Genomic DNA, 17,852 nt, shown 5'->3' with positions numbered 1-17,852 from the left:
ACTTTTTCGGGCGTACCAATTGAATATTCGTGTGACAAACAAAATGGTAATTGTGAATTCGATTATGTATTGTATATAAATCATTCAATGAACTTGTGTTAACATGTGTAGCTTGATGATGTAATCAAGAGCCTATATACAGCCCTGATGAAGGTTTACACCGAAATGCATTGGTTCAATGTATATTGATGGCAAAATATGATCGCCCAACAGATCACATTCAGAATAAATTTAATTATAAAAACAGGGATGTGAATAAAACATTCCTGGCCAAAACTGCATGGATTTAACTGATGCTTTGATTTGAAGCTTTGATTTGAATTTATGAGAATGTTGGATTTAAATATTTTGGGAATTTGCAGCCCTCTCTAAGGGCCAACTGAGAAGCGCCAGTTATAATAAGGCAAAGTTGCCTTGTTTTCTTTTGTATGTGGTCTATAGAGGTTCTTGTGCTATAGGACCAGTTCAAACTGGCAGCTCCAGGTCAATAATTAACTGAGAGAAGCAGACATTGAATAAAAGCGAATAAACATTGTGGTGCCCACCTCTCCGATATTTCTTGAAGTTGCTGCGACACCCACTTCCAGTGTCTCCAGGATAGCAGGTTTTTTTTTACCTGTATTGAAACTTTACGGTCTAAAAATAAACAAGTAAAATCGTCATAAGACGTTTTGTCATTTTAAGGATGGAGGTCAGAATTGGTGGATTTTCCGGGTGAAAGTGCACCCTTGGATCTGGCGGAATCGCCACGGAATGCAGCTGGAGGTATGCACCACTACACCTGTAATGGGGAGGAAGGGAAATCAGACATGACTTGGGAAATCGTCTCTGGCTTACCATGACCTGCTCCCGGCCCGCGATGAGACAGATACTGCCTGTCCGCAGCGTTAACATGGAAGCAGTGCAGAATCCATGACAATTCCCCTGGACAAGTGGCAGACAGTGCAGAGTATTGCGAACCATTGCAGGAGGTACTGTGTTGTGTTTGTTGACCTTCACATTTTCACCTTTGGGGGTAGCAGGTGGCTGGGGACCTGGTTGGTCCAGCCACACCCTGAGGTCCACCTGCCCCCCCCCCCGGCATCCCCTCCACACACAAGGATGGACTTGGCGGGCTCCCGTTGGCCCACTACCGCCTCAAGAATCCAGTATCACCTTTTTTTTTGTAGGCCTCATGGTGGAAGGAGGAACTCAGGAGTACATATCCCAGGAGGTATTGCCTAGGTCATCAATACTCTATGGAACGGGTAACTGAGCGGAAATGAGGCACACTACGGAAACACGTGACCTGTGGATGCTGCAGAGCTTGAGAGCCGCTATGCCGAAGATTACCTGGGAAAGGTGGGAGAGCACACGGCGCGGCAACATCGCACAAGCCATGGAAGGCGAATGCAAGATGCTGCTTACCACCGTGCACATCTTTAACTCCTCCCCTGGCCTCCTTAAAGGCTGGTTTACTCATCAAACAATTAGCCAATCCAAGAGCCCACTAAGGATTCCTTGATGAGACAAATAACAGGTCCTTTAGGACATAACCAATCCCAAAGGAGGATTCAAAATAAATGAGGTGTAACCAATCACAAAAAAGGAGGAATGTCTAGCTCTAGTACCAGGAGGGTACAAGGGGCTGTACAAAGCCAGGGGAGGGGAGAATAACAAAGGAAGCAGATGGGCCTAACTCTGCTCTCTGGAGGACCGAGGAGACTCCAGAGAGAAAGCCATTGGGAAGGACTAAGGCCTAGCAGAAGGCTACAGACCTCTGGGATAAGATATCCCAACTGGCTGTCAGGGCCTGGAGACCCTGGAGGAGGCACTTGGCCAGTGTATTGAATGAGGATTTCCCACTCCTTAGGAGGAGGAACGACGTCTGTGGCAGAAGGGCTAGTCCTCTATTGACTGCTTGAAAAGCACCTGCACTGAGGTGGGGAGGAACACCTTTCCCCAATGGAAGAATAAATCCCACAGTCCAGATTCCTGATGCCACAAGGTTTGAGGGAAGACTGCAAGATCTGGTAGACCCCAGGCCCAGGTGGGACCGTTTGTGAACCCTAAAACGCGAGGCCCAGGTGGGACCACTGGAAAACCCTGAGATGACTCACTGTCCAGGATGGACCACGTACCGAATCCTTGAAATGCCAGGTCCAGAGAGGGACGAACCGAGAAGTTGATTCTCCCAAGTCCCAGGGGCAACTTTTGGGAAATGTATACCAAGGCTTAAGAAGGGGCCTGGAAAGATTCCTGCCCTGCAGCTTAAAGAGAGGGTTAAGAAGCTGCCAACCTAAAGAACCCTGCGAGGTATTGGAGGACACTAGACAGGATAAGGTCTGGACCGGCCGGTAAAAGCAAAGAGGCCTGAAGGGACAACCCGACTGTGAGTAAACAAGGCAACAGCCGTCCACATGAAAAAATACTGTTGAAAATAGAATAGGGGTAGACATATCAAGAATAAGTTATGATATGATAGGTTATTTATAACATGCTTAATACCCAGAAGTTTCTAAGCGTGGATCCGGGGCTCGAACCTGTGTTACTCTGTGTCGTCTTGCTTCCAAGGTGAGCACGTCGCCCCTGAGCTTTCCCCCCGAGACAGTTGCAAACTTTCTTGTAGCCAATCCTTGTAACAGTTTGTTTGTAGAGTAGAGTAGCCCGGAGGCTGAAGCCTTGTGAAGCAAAGGTTTGAACATTCATTGGGCCCCCTTACAGAAAGACTTTTGTTTACTAGATTAGGGTGTCTCAAGGATAGACAGAGACTGGTATAATACTGAGGATAACCATCTCATTGGATACAGAGAAGACACAAGGGGCAGAACCTCACTTTATCTTGCCCATTCTCAGTGGTGTAACACAAAATGTGAGAGAGCCCTGCTGAGCCCCCCCCCACACCACCACTGCACCCCCAGCTGGGAATGGGCAGCATGTGTCCCCCGCACTGCAGGGGATGCGGGGGGGGCCTGTTACGCCAGTGCCCATTCTATACACTGCCTGGTTTAGAAGATTCCCTATGATGGCTAGGGCTTTTCCCTACAACTGCAGGCATTTGCTCAGACCACCAACTGAAGAAAAGCAGTGTAATATAGACCCTACTGGGTTTACAACTTTATCCACGTGTCTTGAGTGCCATTGCTCGGCCTACTACAGTACCTTGCATCAAACGTGGCATGTTTGCCAACCTGTGTTATTATATGATATGACTGGTTATTTATAACGCGCTTAATACCCAGAGGTTTCTAAGCGCGGTCCCGGGGAAAGAACCTGTGGTGTTCCGTGGCGTCTTCCTTCCAAGCCCCTGAGCTATCCTCCCGTTGCAATCCTCTCCCGTCCTCGGCGACACACGCTCAAATTCTCTCTTTGGCTTTTTGTGTGTTTTACAGAATAATGCTTGGGTAATGTGAAATGATGGGCCCTTCAGTAAAGACGCAGAGAGACCGCGCTTGGGGTGAGTAACTTCTTTACTCAGGTTCAGTTTACAAGGCTACCGGTTACAGGTCAGTTTTTTGGGTAAGGGCATAGGAAGACATCCACCGGAAGCCTCGCTCACGGGCACTCAGCTCTCAACTGATATCCAGGATCACTCAGGGGCAATCACACCTCAACATTCCACCGGCAGTCCACCGGCTCCCATGCTCACACCACAAGGACAGGGAAGAAGGCAAGACGCAGCATAATGCTACCAAACTGTTTACGGTTTTTCAAGAAACAGATTGGCCCCGGAGAAGGATTTGGAAGATCCAAAATGCAGTGGCCTCTCACCCTGTTTCTCTTATGCACTTCCCAGAGTGTTTATTGAAGCATACTGCATTCTGTTTAAACATTATGTGGATTAATTTTCCCACAAGCTTGATCTGTATGTCTTGAATTTTGGAGTGAGCCCTGCCAGACTGTCAGTGAGCACACCATATGATAGCTACCTTGCTGTGATCCATTAGTGCATGTCTGCCGGTTAACACAGGTCAACAGTGTTGTTTGTCTTTCGTGGGTAACTCAGGTCAACCGTGTTGTTTATCTTTTGTGGGTAACTAAGGTCAATCGTGATGTTTATGTTTCTTCCAGATGAATACATGGTTCCGTACAGAAATCCTTGATCGCACGTGCATTCCATCTTAGCCAATCGGAATGCTCAAGAGGCAACCTATATCCTCTGGTGTAGACCTCGCTCAAACAGCCTGACTTGAGCAGCAGCTTGAAATCATTCACGTTCCTTGTTGGTTGCGTGACCCCATGTACTAATAGCCTTATAATCCTCAGGAGGGGTCACAATGAGTTGGAATAATCAACCTTTCCCAACTTATATCCCTTGGCTCTGCTTCAGGTATCAACTTGGGAGCATGTAAGTTTCCTCCAATCACCACCCTTCCTGGCCCCTTCTTTCTGTAACGTGTAATAATAATGGCGGCGATGAGTGGGCATCATTTCGATCCCTCCCGTCTGCCAAATTACCAGGCAAGAGTGCTCCAAAGCTCTTATGTTTGTCAGTGCTAGCATATTTTGATATAGCGCCTCTTCCACTTCTGAGCACTTTGAGATTTGGCCATGTTAAGTTGCACCATGTTGGTGATTGCTTGTACAGTGCCCTTTCCACCACAGCTGGGGAACTGAAGAGGGGAGTGGAGGGCCTTACTGGAGAGTGGGGAAAAGAGCAGGGTCAGACTGGGGCATAAAATTGTCTCGGGCGCCAACGAAAAAGTGGCCACAGTTGCAAATGGCAATTCATTCCTTTTGTGACACATTTGGAATATTACCCAAGGGGGAGGTTTTATCAAATGTGATGCAAATTGTACATTTTAAAGAATATTTATTCAGCAACAATGGTCAAAACTATTAACCGCATAGTGAAATAGCTCATCCAACTGGCCCACATTGGCCAAAAAAGTGCCCACACAAGCATTTTGCGTTTTTGGTTCGGCCATGGGCCTATTGCCCTGTACCCCAGTCCGAAGCTGGAAAAGAGAATATGGGTCTGGGCAGCGTGGGCGCCTGTATAGCGCTCAATCCTTCCTTGCCGTCTCCAGTATAAGCACTGCGTGGGGGGAACGGAAGAGGTGTGGATGCAGGCGGAGAAAGGGGTGGCCGGGTGGGCGCATGATATGTTGTTGGTTGCTTGTGTCTCATTCGATTTTCTTTGCCTGCATCAAAATCTTTATAATGCAGAAGTTGAAGTGTATTTAAAAAATAACTTGTGCTGCTCTTGTCTTGGCTGGTGGGGGATTGGGGAGGGGGGCCAACGGCCTTACTGTCAGTCGGCAGTGTCGATTAGTCAACGCAGGGCCATGGGGACGGCTGCAGACGTTTCTCAAAGAGGATCAGCAATCACAGACAGGTTTCATCTTCTTTACAGCGGTCGTAAACTACATCTAAACTCTAATGTTATTCATGTGAGCAGCGGGCACCTGAGTCGGTATTCGCATAATTGACCTAAAACATTTGATCGAATTTCTTCGACCTTTTTTCAGTCAAATTTAATGAAATATATATATATGGGGGTGTGTAAGGGTATAGATTCGGTTGAGGGGAAGTGGGTCTCCCCCCACATTTTAGACCAAAAAAGGTCAAAGAAATTCAATCAAATGTTTTAGGTCAAATAGACCCAAACCCCTGAGTCTGCACAACAGGGCGTTCCTTTCCCTGAGACCACCTGCTTATTTCCCTTTTACACATATTCGTGTTACTTGACACTCCGCCAGCAATCCGTGACCATGTGATTATTTCAGTGCTAAGTTGGCCTGCAGTCTTTTTTTTCTACAAACTTTAATTTTTAATGTTTTAACTGTGATCAGCAATCAGCGCATTGTGGCCTGCCTTCCGGTTAATAACGCCTTAGCTTCCGGTTAATAACTCCTTACCTTCCGGGTTAATAACTCCTTATCAATGCGGCGTGGATGGAGGGGAATCATCCTGCTAATTACACCGTTAATAATAGTACAGAGTCCCCTTGATGTTGCCAGTACAGGGCCCATGAACCAGTACTCCAAGGGAAAGGTTTCATCAGCAATGCATAATACATACGTGTATCCAGAGAAGCACCTGCCAATGAGGAGCTGGCACAGTGTGCACGACAAGGGCTGGCATTACACCTCTTCCCATCTCGCATCGCTGCTTGCTGCCAGGGGCGGACTAGGCCATAAAATTGGCTCGGGCACCAATGAGAAAGTGGCCCACATTTACAAATGGCTATTCATTCCTTTTGTGACACAGTTTGAATAGTACCCAAGGGTAGAGCATTTTGATAAAGTGTGATCCAAATTGAGCATTTTAAAGAATATTTATTCAGCAACACTGGTCAAAACTCTTAGCCACAGAGTGAAGTAACTCATCCGGCGGAGGTCTTGGTGGTGGGTCTGCCTTTAGTTGCTTCTCTTTGGACTACTGATTTCTGGCCTGCTTCTTTTGGCTCTCTTCCGTCTCCTGCCTTGGTGGTGAAGGATCTTGGGGTCAAGCTTTCTGCCTCTCTGTCACGTGAGGCTCAGATCTCAGCTGTTTGTCAAGCTGGACATTTTAAATAAAGTGCTTCCTTTTGTTCCTGTATCGCTTTATGCCCATGTGGTCGCCTCCCTCGTATTGAGTGAAGCCGACTATTGCAACTCACTGTATCTGGCTCAACCATCGTATCTCATTCAACGTCTTCAGCGACTTCAGAACTCTGCAGCGCGAGTGGTATCACGGGTCCCCTTCTCCACACATATTTGGCACATACATTCTTCGTCAGCTACATTGGCTGTCTATTGAAAAAAGAGTGCAGTTTAAATCTCTCGGCTTAGTTCACAGGGCTTTTTACAGAGTTGGACCAGAATATCTTCAACACCAATTCCCTCCCTATGGTCCTAGCCGTTTTCTTCATTCTCAGGATAATGCTGTCATAGCTATCCCCAGAATTCGACTCTCTCGTGTAGGAGGCCGCGCATTCTCAGTTACAGCCGCTAAACTGTGGAACTCTATCCCTCGTGCGCTGCGGCTGCTGTGAAAACATTTCTCTTCTAATGACTTGTCTTTTCTTTCTGTTTACTGGATTAGCACCAATGCACCTTAGGGTATTTGTGCACTCTATAAATATCAAAACCAATCAATCAAACTGGCCCACATTGGCCAAAAAAGTGGCCCACTTTGACCAAAATAACTGGCCCACAAAAGCATTTTGCATTTTTGTTTTGACCCTGTACCTATTGCCCTATAGGCCAGTCCGAGCCTGATTGCTGCCCATTCATTACCCAATGGATCTTAAACTGTGCTGTATAGCATGAAAGCTTTGACCCTGAAGAAGCCATCCTTTGTAGCTGATAAAGGTTGAAGCAAAGTAAAAGCCAGAGGTCGAGCTCAGGGGAAATCTCCATGCACAAGTAACAGAAGAGTCCTGGAATGTGAGAAAATGACTGCTTTAATAGTACAATTTCAGAAAAAGCAGGGATGCGCACAGACGTCTCAAGATTTCCAATGCTCCCAACTCATTACAGGCTTGTCATGGAGTTTTATTACACAGTGACATCACAAACTAAAGATAGTTTTCTAAAACCTCAGATGAGACGGGATTGGGTGCACAGTATGGATAGATTTGTATTCTCTATGTGTTGGATGATATATTTGGTCCGGCCTTGTTGCGTAGCTCCTCTAGAACCACCTACAAAATGTTGTGACTATGTATATGTCAGGCTAATATGCTGTAATTGGGCTCTGCAATAAAATGTGAGCTTAGCGTGGACGGTGGGTAGGGATTGGCTATTGTAGGCCCCCTTAGCATGGGAAAGCAACCAGCACATGAGAACAAGGGGTGGGGCGGAAGAAGGGCCCCAGGGTGCCACCTGTTCCAATGAAATTACCACTCTCTGACTCCACTGGCCGCAAGAAAAGATATTCTAGCTTGCAACTTCATGCTGTATCACCTTTGTATCATCTGTATTCAGTTTGTTGGGAACAAAGGTCTCTGCCTGCCTCGAATGTGTGGGCTTTGTCTCCCAGGTTCAGATCACGTGTGTAGGTACCATAAACTTGAGTTTCTCTGCTTGCATTTATGAGGATTTTCAGCTTCTTAGTGTTTCAGGTGTCCTATCTCTTCAATTAACTCAAAACGTTCTCTCGTGGTGTCCTTGGCAAGGGTGTGCACAATAGCTACACTGACAGCCTGGTCTGCGCTTCTCAGTGAAATCAGCATATCAGGCCTCTCCCTGTGTTCTTGAATCTCTTCAGTGCCTTCCATTCATTTCAATTCAGCTGTGGCTTCAATCTTTATTTACATGGATGTTCATGTTAGTTGCGTTTAAGCGTCAGCAAGCTGGTCATGTGTATCCATGTGCAACTTGTGGTTATTACATAGCAAAAGTGTGTCTGTCCTCTAAGTGAGCCATAAGCATGTTCTATGTGTCTGCCAGCAATGTAATGTAAAAAATCTGCAGAGCTTCATGCAGGAATGCGTGTCTGCTTAATGTCTAATGCATCTATGTGTGTTTGTGTGTGTGTGTGTGTGTTCGGCCATGTCGCCTCTTCATGATGACTACAGTGATGTCACCTGATGATGGTTTGTAGGGCTGCTTCAGTGAGTGGCATCTGTCACCTGGGTGGTATTTTATTGGGGGGTGGGGTATATGCCCCCACTACAAGGTACTTGTTGGCGAGTGCTGGAAGGCCCAACTGCCAGGCTGTTCATTATTCCCAATGCCCAACCACACAAAATGGCATTTGCACACACAGAAACTGATGCACAGAAGAAGAAAGACATTACACCGTGGCTTGGGTTTACAATAGCCTGGAACCAGCCTGTTAGAAATGTTAGAGGGTCAAATTAATAGGGGGACCTCCCTTAGAAGAGTGCTCCTACTCCCACTTGTCACCAAGATGGTGGCCACCTAAAAGGACACCCCGGGCACTTGTCACATTTTTTGGATGCAGTATTTTTTCTTCATGGGTTTTGTCTCCTTCCCTCAGGCTTATCTCATGCTCACTGTCCACTTCCCATAAATTGGCCCGGTTCTCCGAACAGGCCCATTCTGTGATATAATAATAGCTTAGTGACCTATTGCTCAACAGGCAACCCACGGTCGGTGGTTCAATAAGAGCTGATAGACACTGGATAATAGCGTAGCTTGAACGCTTGGTTCTGGTAGCTCACTATGCCAACCTGGTAGGGAACTAAATAAGAGAAGTTGGTGTCAATGGGGGCCTATACTCTACCACCATGCAGCCAAGTCAATAACCTCTCCCTCCCCTGGCTAGGCGGCACACCAACCAACGGCCAGAGAACCATTACTACTCTCCCCTGCACACATGGGGACAGATTCACAAGACCCAACGCACATACCAGAAGCAGAGAGGATTTGCTTGAGTTTTAGCAATGTGCAGGTCCCTTTATTCTCAAAGATAATCTGCCCAACCACCTCGCCTACATCACAGGCGCCCAGCACCCACACAGGTGCTGGGAGTGCATTTCACTGGGACACACACTTCCTTAATGGGCCTCTCACTGTAAAATGTTCAAAAAAGAAAAAAACATGTCTGTCCCTCTTTGAGGATGGAAATGTAAGTGGCGCAGTAGGGAGGATTTAGATTCTCAGTAAGAAATAATACAGAAATGGCTTTGAGCATGCACCAATGTCCTAAATGCGTTGGCCACGTTCATGTCATCTGCATCTGTTTTCCCCACTGCCAGGTGCAGTAAATAACTGAATCATCACTCTTATGCAGTGGTGGAAATGGGAATAAATTGGTGGGGGATCCCACAAGGGCTGGGGTAGGGGCGGTGCCCGAGGAAGTGGGGTTAACGGGATGCGGGGGGGGGGGTGGAGCTGGCAGTTGACCTCCGATCAAAGGAAATGTCCAAAATAATAGTTTAAAACAGCACTATTTCTTTCATGCTGCTTCTTTTCCAAACTATATATCAATTCCACTTTAAACCACTTCGGTGGCAATGGTGATGAGTTACTTCACTATGCGGATAATAGTTTTGACCAGTGTTGCTGAGTAAATATTCTTTAAAATGCACAATTTGCATCCCATTTTATTTTTTTTAAAAACTCCCCCTTGGGTACTATTCAAACAGCATGATTTCTGTTTGCCACAAGCAACGTTTTCCTTGACTTGAACCCCACCCTGCACAGCTCCTGCAGCTCCCCTCTGAAAGCAGTTGGGTGGCTGCATCGTGTGTGATGTTAATAGGGGTATTTATTCATGCAGTGTTTGTCGGATACCTGTATATCTATCTATCTACCTATCTATCTATCTATCTATCTATCTATCTATCTATCTATCTATCTATGGAATGTTTTCGGATACAGGTATCCAACTAACATTGCATAAAGAAAGAAATAATCTGGCTCAATGTTTCCGACAAACATTGCATGGGGTCACCAGAGGAAGTTACAGTTTGCTCGCCTGAACTTTCTTTTTTTTTTTTAATAATTCCTCCCCAGCGCAGAGCAGGGGTTTGGGGCGGCTGACTCTGGCCGGATCTCTATTTTTTCAGTTTTCTGAGTATCTTTGAATGCATAATATGATACCGTATATTTTGTTTAGGTTACTTTAACGTCATACATAAGGGGTCCTTTCTGGGCTCAAGAGAGGAGCGCGCAGTACTTGGCGAGGCTCTCTGGGCATCATTAGACAGTAGCATTCATACTGCATGCTACTCAGGAATGACCTCGTTATCTAATGCAGATTTCCCTGAGCGTGTTCCAATCGGGTTCATGGGATGCCTTCGTTTTCTGCACATTTTAAAGTGTATCCTGTTTTGAAATATGGAATGTACTTTAAAACGCGCAGACACGCCCTCTGATTTGCGCACATTCAAATGTCTTTGGGAACGCGGCCCACCTTTCCTGGCGTAACCAATGGGCTGCGCTAGCGCATTCTATCATTTGTTCACAAAAAGGTTTGAAGAGTCCCAAGAAATATAAAGGTCCACTTACACGTATACCTGCAGCATGAAGCCCAGAAATCTTTCTTTCGCTCCCCCGGCGGCCATTTTACGACGCATTTTCCTAAACCACTTCCTGGAGAAGACGCATGTGGTGCTTTTAAACCTTTTTTTGACTTGCCATTCCTGTTAGCCGGAACCAGCATGCTGACAAATTACTACTTTCAGGGAGTGAAAGAACGTCACCTCAAAACCCCCCGAGGATAAAGCAGGCGAAGAGGGAGTACCCCCGGGTGCCATGCTGTGATCAGCTGCCCCGAGGAGATAGGACAGGGGTAGGGGACTTCCTTCTGGTGGTGAGGCGGTGGGGAGGCCGGGGTTCGGGGGCAGAGGGGTATGGCACCATAACTTTGTCCAAGGGAGCGTCCCAACTGTCTTAATTTGCTGTTGCTTGGTCCTCTCGTCTCGCCCCCATGGCAGGCGGCCAAAATGCTACAGCAAAGCAATGTTTAAATATCTGTGCCCAGTCCCGTGTGAGCCAGATTCCATGGCAGCGCCGTGCCCTTAATTGATCCAGCTGCCCCACTGAGCCTCTTGTTAACGTGACCACGATGCCACTTGTTCAGCATGCCAGCTGCCCCCCCTGCCCCACTAAGCCTCTTGTTAACGTGACCACGATGCCACTTGTTCAGCATGCCAGCTGCCCCCCCTGCCCCACTGAGCCTCTTGTTAACGTGACCACGATGCCACTTGTTCAGCATGCCAGCTGCCCCCCCTGCCCCACTGAGCCTCTTGTTAACGTGACCACGATGCCACTTGTTCAGCATGCCAGCTGCCCCCCCCTGCCCCACTGAGCCTCTTGTTAACGTGACCACGATGCCACTTGTTCAGCATGCCAGCTGCCCCCCCGCCCCACTGAGCCTCTTGTTAACGTGACCACGATGCCACTTGTTCAGCATGCCAGCTGCCCCCCCGCCCCACTGAGCCTCTTGTTAACGTGACCACGATGCCACTTGTTCAGCATGCCAGCTGCCCCCCCGCCCCACTGAGCCTCTTGTTAACGTGACCACGATGCCACTTGTTCAGCATGCCAGCTGCCCCCCCTGCCCCACTGAGCCTCTTGTTAACGTGACCACGATGCCACTTGTTCAGCATGCCAGCTGCCCCCCCTGCCCCACTGAGCCTCTTGTTAACGTGACCACGATGCCACTTGTTCAGCATGCCAGCTGCCCCCCCTGCCCCACTGAGCCTCTTGTTAACGTGACCACGATGCCACTTGTTCAGCATGCCAGCTGCCCCCCCTGCCCCACTGAGCCTCTTGTTAACGTGACCACGATGCCACTTGTTCAGCATGCCAGCTGCCCCCCCCTGCCCCACTGAGCCTCTTGTTAACGTGACCACGATGCCACTTGTTCAGCATGCCAGCTGCCCCCCCGCCCCACTGAGCCTCTTGTTAACGTGACCACGATGCCACTTGTTCAGCATGCCAGCTGCCCCCCCGCCCCACTGAGCCTCTTGTTAACGTGACCACGATGCCACTTGTTCAGCATGCCAGCTGCCCCCCCGCCCCACTGAGCCTCTTGTTAACGTGACCACGATGCCACTTGTTCAGCATGCCAGCTGCCCCCCCTGCCCCACTGAGCCTCTTGTTAACGTGACCACGATGCCACTTGTTCAGCATGCCAGCTGCCCCCCCTGCCCCACTGAGCCTCTTGTTAACGTGACCACGATGCCACTTGTTCAGCATGCCAGCTGCCCCCCCTGCCCCACTGAGCCTCTTGTTAACGTGACCACGATGCCACTTGTTCAGCATGCCAGCTGCCCCCCCTGCCCCACTGAGCCTCTTGTTAACGTGACCACGATGCCACTTGTTCAGCATGCCAGCTGCCCCCCCTGCCCCACTGAGCCTCTTGTTAACGTGACCACGATGCCACTTGTTCAGCATGCCAGCTGCCCCCCCTGCCCCACTGAGCCTCTTGTTAACGTGACCACGATGCCACTTGTTCAGCATGCCAGCTGCCCCCCCTGCCCCACTGAGCCTCTTGTTAACGTGACCACGATGCCACTTGTTCAGCATGCCAGCTGCCCCCCCTGCCCCACTGAGCCTCTTGTTAACGTGACCACGATGCCACTTGTTCAGCATGCCAGCTGCCCCCCCGCCCCACTGAGCCTCTTGTTAACGTGACCACGATGCCACTTGTTCAGCATGCCAGCTGTCCCCATGCACCTTGGAATTGCAAAACTCTATTGATTCCCCCCAGCTCACTGTTATGTGGTATATATACCACTGCCGCATTATTACATCTGAACCTCAACATCACATCCCTTGTGTGTTTAATAAAATATGTGCCATCTGCCTTACATACATAGTTCACATTCAAACAGCATATTCCACCCCAAAATCTTGGCTAATATAGCAATATTGTCCAGCTGTCACTTTGCAAGCCACTCCCATTCAGTTTCCTACTCCTTGCAGCAGAGCGGGTATCACCTTGGCTAGTGTAGCAATAATGTCCTGCTGTCATGTGGAAAGCCACTCCCATTCAGTTTCCTGCTCCTTGCAGCAGAGTGGGTATCACCTTGGCTACTGTAGCGATAATTTCTGCTGTTATGTGGAAAGCCACTCCCATCAGTTTCCTGCTCCTTGCAGCAGAGCGGGTATCACCTTGGCTAGTGTAGAAATAATGTCCTGCTGTTATGTGGAAAGCCACTGTTACATTGATCGTGTCTCTTTAAGAGACCAAGATCGTGTCCCGTGGGTTATGTCACGTGACGGGGTTACGTAAGCGGGAGGGAGTGTTTAATTACTCTTGTATGTGTAACGAATAAAGAAAGACGTATGCACTATCTCGGCGTGTCTGTCCTTATAGCAACGGCCCCCTCTGGGCCTAAAAACTGGTGACGAGGTGCCCTCCCAGACCGCCTCCTCCTCCTCCTCCTTTATCTTCCGGCAGCGATCCCGCTCAGAAGTGCGCCACAGGCACTTTCAGCCCGTGGACGCCCGTGCCTGATCCCAGGCCTGCCTCCTCCTCCCACCTCCTACGAGCCGATCCCGGCACGCCCGACGGCACCAGCGCGTGTGATCCCACAACCGCTCTCCTTCTCCTCCTCCTCCGCACGGCGACCAGATCCCAGGCCTGCCCTCCTTCCTGGAGCACTCACGGCCACGTGGAAAATAACACGTGGGCCACTGGCGGCCTGCCAATTCAGAGGCCGTTTTCCTTTCTCCTCCATATACACGTGCAAACCACGTGTGCAACAGCACGCCTGATCCCAGGCCCATCTGCCCACGCCAGCGACGACAACTCCTCCAGAGTGCACGCGAGGTGCCCCCCCACACCGACTACACAGCAATCCGCCAGCAGTCACATCCGAGGCCCGGCAGACATCAGCAGACTCCTGTGAAAGGTGGGTGACACCCCGCGCCGACAGCCAGCTCCAGCCCATTTCACCTGCCATAACCAAAAAGGGGCCGACTTGTAGACGGCCAACAGTGACTCACACCCATCACGGCCAAAATGAGCTTGCCCCAAGATCAGCAAGCTCCAGCTCCCCCAACTCACTCCTACAGTGAGCACAGCAACCACGGCATGGCGCATGCCCCCCCCCGTTCTCCATGATGCCACAAGCGGAAAAAGGCCCAAGGTGGGTTGAGTGGTTGGAGGATTTTAATACCTTCATAGATGCCGCGGGAGAAGAAAAGTCACCAAGACTACGCAGCATGTTTCTAAACCTTGCAGGAAACGACATCAAAGTCCTGTTGAAAACCATTCCAGCGGCTGAACAAGCTGACTTCCCAGCACTAATCGCGGCACTGAACAGAAGGCTGGTAATTGAGCCCAATAGAGACTATGAAAGGTACATATTTAATCAGTGCACGCAAAGGATCGACGAAACCGTTGACGAGTTCATCACCCGCCTACGAATAAAAGGAGCGAACTACCAGTTCCATGCCTTCTCACTCGATGAGGCCATACGACTGAGAGTAATCGAAGGATGTGTATCCCAGACCCTAAAGAAACAACTTCTCAAAAAGCCCATCACCATTGAAGAGGTCAGCCAGATGGCAAGAATTTTAGAAAGGGTCGAAAAACAAGTGACACAGATAACAGGCACCACCTCCACAAAACAAGACAAGAACGAAACAATAGCGGCAATGCAGTCCAACGCCGCCAGAACAATGGAAAGAGGCCCCAATCCCAACTACCCAATGACGCCAAGAACCCAACACCAATGCTACCGCTGTGGGATGGCTTTCCCTCATGCAGGGACTTGCCCCGCACTGTCCCAGAGATGGCAACTCTGGCAGAGAGGGACATTTTCAATTGGTTTGCGGGGAGGGCAGACCATTTCCGACACGAAGACCACCTGTTGCCCCCCAGTTCAAAATACCCAACAAGAACCCACAAGCACAAGCCTACCAAACACGACCATATCAACAAAGCCCGAGGAGGTATGTCAGAGTGGTTGAAGACGTCTACCCACCTGATGAAACCCAGGCAAGTGAAGGATACGAGCAAATATCCCACGAATACCATGGGCCCCCAGCGTTTCTCACGCACTACAAAGTGGACCAACAAAGTCTCGAATATGAAGGCGATCAATACGTCCACTATCCGCATGACGAATACGTCAACCTTATCATGGACGAAGGACAAGCACGTGAAGCACCCAAGATACCAGTGGATATAGGAGGAAAACAATTCTGTTTCCTGGTCGACTCAGGAACCATGGTCAACATAATGGACGAAAAAGAATTCCACCAGATCCCCAGCAAACCAGCCGTGACACCATCCGATTCCAAGATATATCAATGGGGCGCTCCCACCCCCCTACAAACAATTGGTTAGTTTGGGCATCGCCTCATCCACAGCAACCACTCCACCACGACAAGCATCCACGTAATTCGCAGTCCGACCAAAAGAAGATGCCTCCTCAGTTACAGAACTACCTCCTGCCTAGGACTCATAGACATACACGTGCAAGAAGGCAACAAAATCCACTCAACAGAACCAACACCAGAGACAAAAGAGAGCGTGTCCAATGTCCGATAAGGGCCCACAGATACAGACATGATGTCAAAAGACTCCATTATGAAAGAATTCCCCCTCATCTGCAAAGGCCTAGGGAAACTAAAAGGACCCCCAGTAAAACTTCACATTGATCCCACAGTCCGACCTGTCCTGCAACACCCAAGGAGAGTTGGCTTCCACATCCAAGCTGCAGTGTCAGCTGAACTCGGACAACTTCTGGAAGATGGAATAATCGAACCAGCGATGGGCCCGACCCCGTGGGTCTCTCCATTGGTAATCGTGCCAAAAGACGGAGGACGACTCAGACTCTGTGTGGACATGCACATAGCCAACACCGTGATTCAGCATGAGCGACAACCAGGCCCCAGAATCGAGGACATGATTGTCCAAATAAATAAGTCCACCCTTTTCTCAAAACTAGACCTGAACCAAGGGTACCACCGGATGGTGCTCCATCCAGACTCAAGAGGTATTACCACCTTCGCCACGCACAATGGATTATTCCGATATAAGCGCCTCAATTTCGGCATATCATCAGCCGCAGAAATTTTTCATGAAGCCATCAGACAGATCATTCGGCCCATCAGAGGGGCACTGAACTACAGTGACGACATTCTTGTGCATGGAAAATCGAAGGAAGAACATGACGTCGCCCTCCGTGCTACATGCAAGGCCATCCAAGAGGCTGGCCTCACTTTGAATGTTGACAAATGCCGATTCAGCAAAACGAAGTTAAACATTTTGGTCATATATTCTCTGCAGATGGAATGGCCCCAGAACCTGACAAGGTTGCACGATCTTCAACCTACAAGAACCGAGGCAAATAGCAGACGTACGATCATTCCTAGTCATGGCAGGATACTGCGCAAGATATATACCGCATTATGCCACAATCACTGAACCACTCAGGAAGCTCCTCCAGAAGGACATGCTTTTCGCCTGGACAGCGGAATGCCAAGATGCGTTCGACACCATCAGGCAATCCCTAGCGGAAGCCAGAAAACTAGCCTATTTCGATCCGGACTGGCACACCGAAATAGTGGTCGACGCAAGCCCAGTAGGATTGGGTGCCATTCTTGCACAGACCAACGGAGTTGACACCCACCCAAGACATGTAGTGGCTTACGCCAGTAGGGCTCTGGCGCCCCTCCGAGTCTGCATACTCTCAAGCAGAAAAAGAGAGCCTAGGGGCAGTCTGGGCGTGTGAAGAATTTCCCAATTGCATAATAGGAAAGAAATTTACCCTAATCACGGACCATCAAGCCCTACTTTCACCGTTTGGGAACCCACAAACGAAAATGCCCCCCAGAATTGAAAGATGGGGCATTCGCCTACAGGAAGACGATTACCAAATCATACATCGACCGGGGGGTGAACACAACCCAGCAGACTACCTGTCTAGACATCCAACAGGAAGACCTACACCAAGACAAGGCGACATAGAGTACATAAACTATGTCACCACAAATGCACTTCCTCCAGCAATATCGCTAGAAACCGTTGCATTAGCGTCAGCAGCTGATCCGTCCATGGCCCTAGCGATCGACCTCACTGAACACAACAAGTGGAAGGACTACAGGAGGTCACTGGCAACACATCCAGATGCAAATCGAGATGAACTAGACGGAACTTGCCGTCAAGGATAAAGCCATACTTCTCAGAGGATGTAGGATAGTAATCCCAGCAGCCCTGCGGTCAGACATAATAAAGACAGCACACGGGGACACCGAGGAGTGGACAACACCAAACAACAACTCCACTGCCACGTTTGGTTCCCATTCCTTGACGTGCTAGTAGACCGATGGGTAAGAAACTGCATGGCATGCCAATGCATGCCCAGAGCTGAAGCGCTGAAACCCCTACAGCCAAATCAGATACCGGAACACCCATGGGAAAGAGTAGCAGTGGACTTTTATGGACCCCTAGAATCAGGGGAGTACCTACTCTTATTCATCAATGAACATTCAAGATTCCCTATCGTAAAG

This window comes from Ambystoma mexicanum, chromosome 2q, assembly GCF_040938575.1.
Source record: "Ambystoma mexicanum isolate Mex_15411 chromosome 2q, UKY_AmexF1_1, whole genome shotgun sequence".
NCBI lineage: Eukaryota > Metazoa > Chordata > Amphibia > Caudata > Ambystomatidae > Ambystoma > Ambystoma mexicanum.
The sequence above is the reverse complement of the archived record's forward strand: the minus strand, read 5'-3'. Positions refer to the sequence as shown.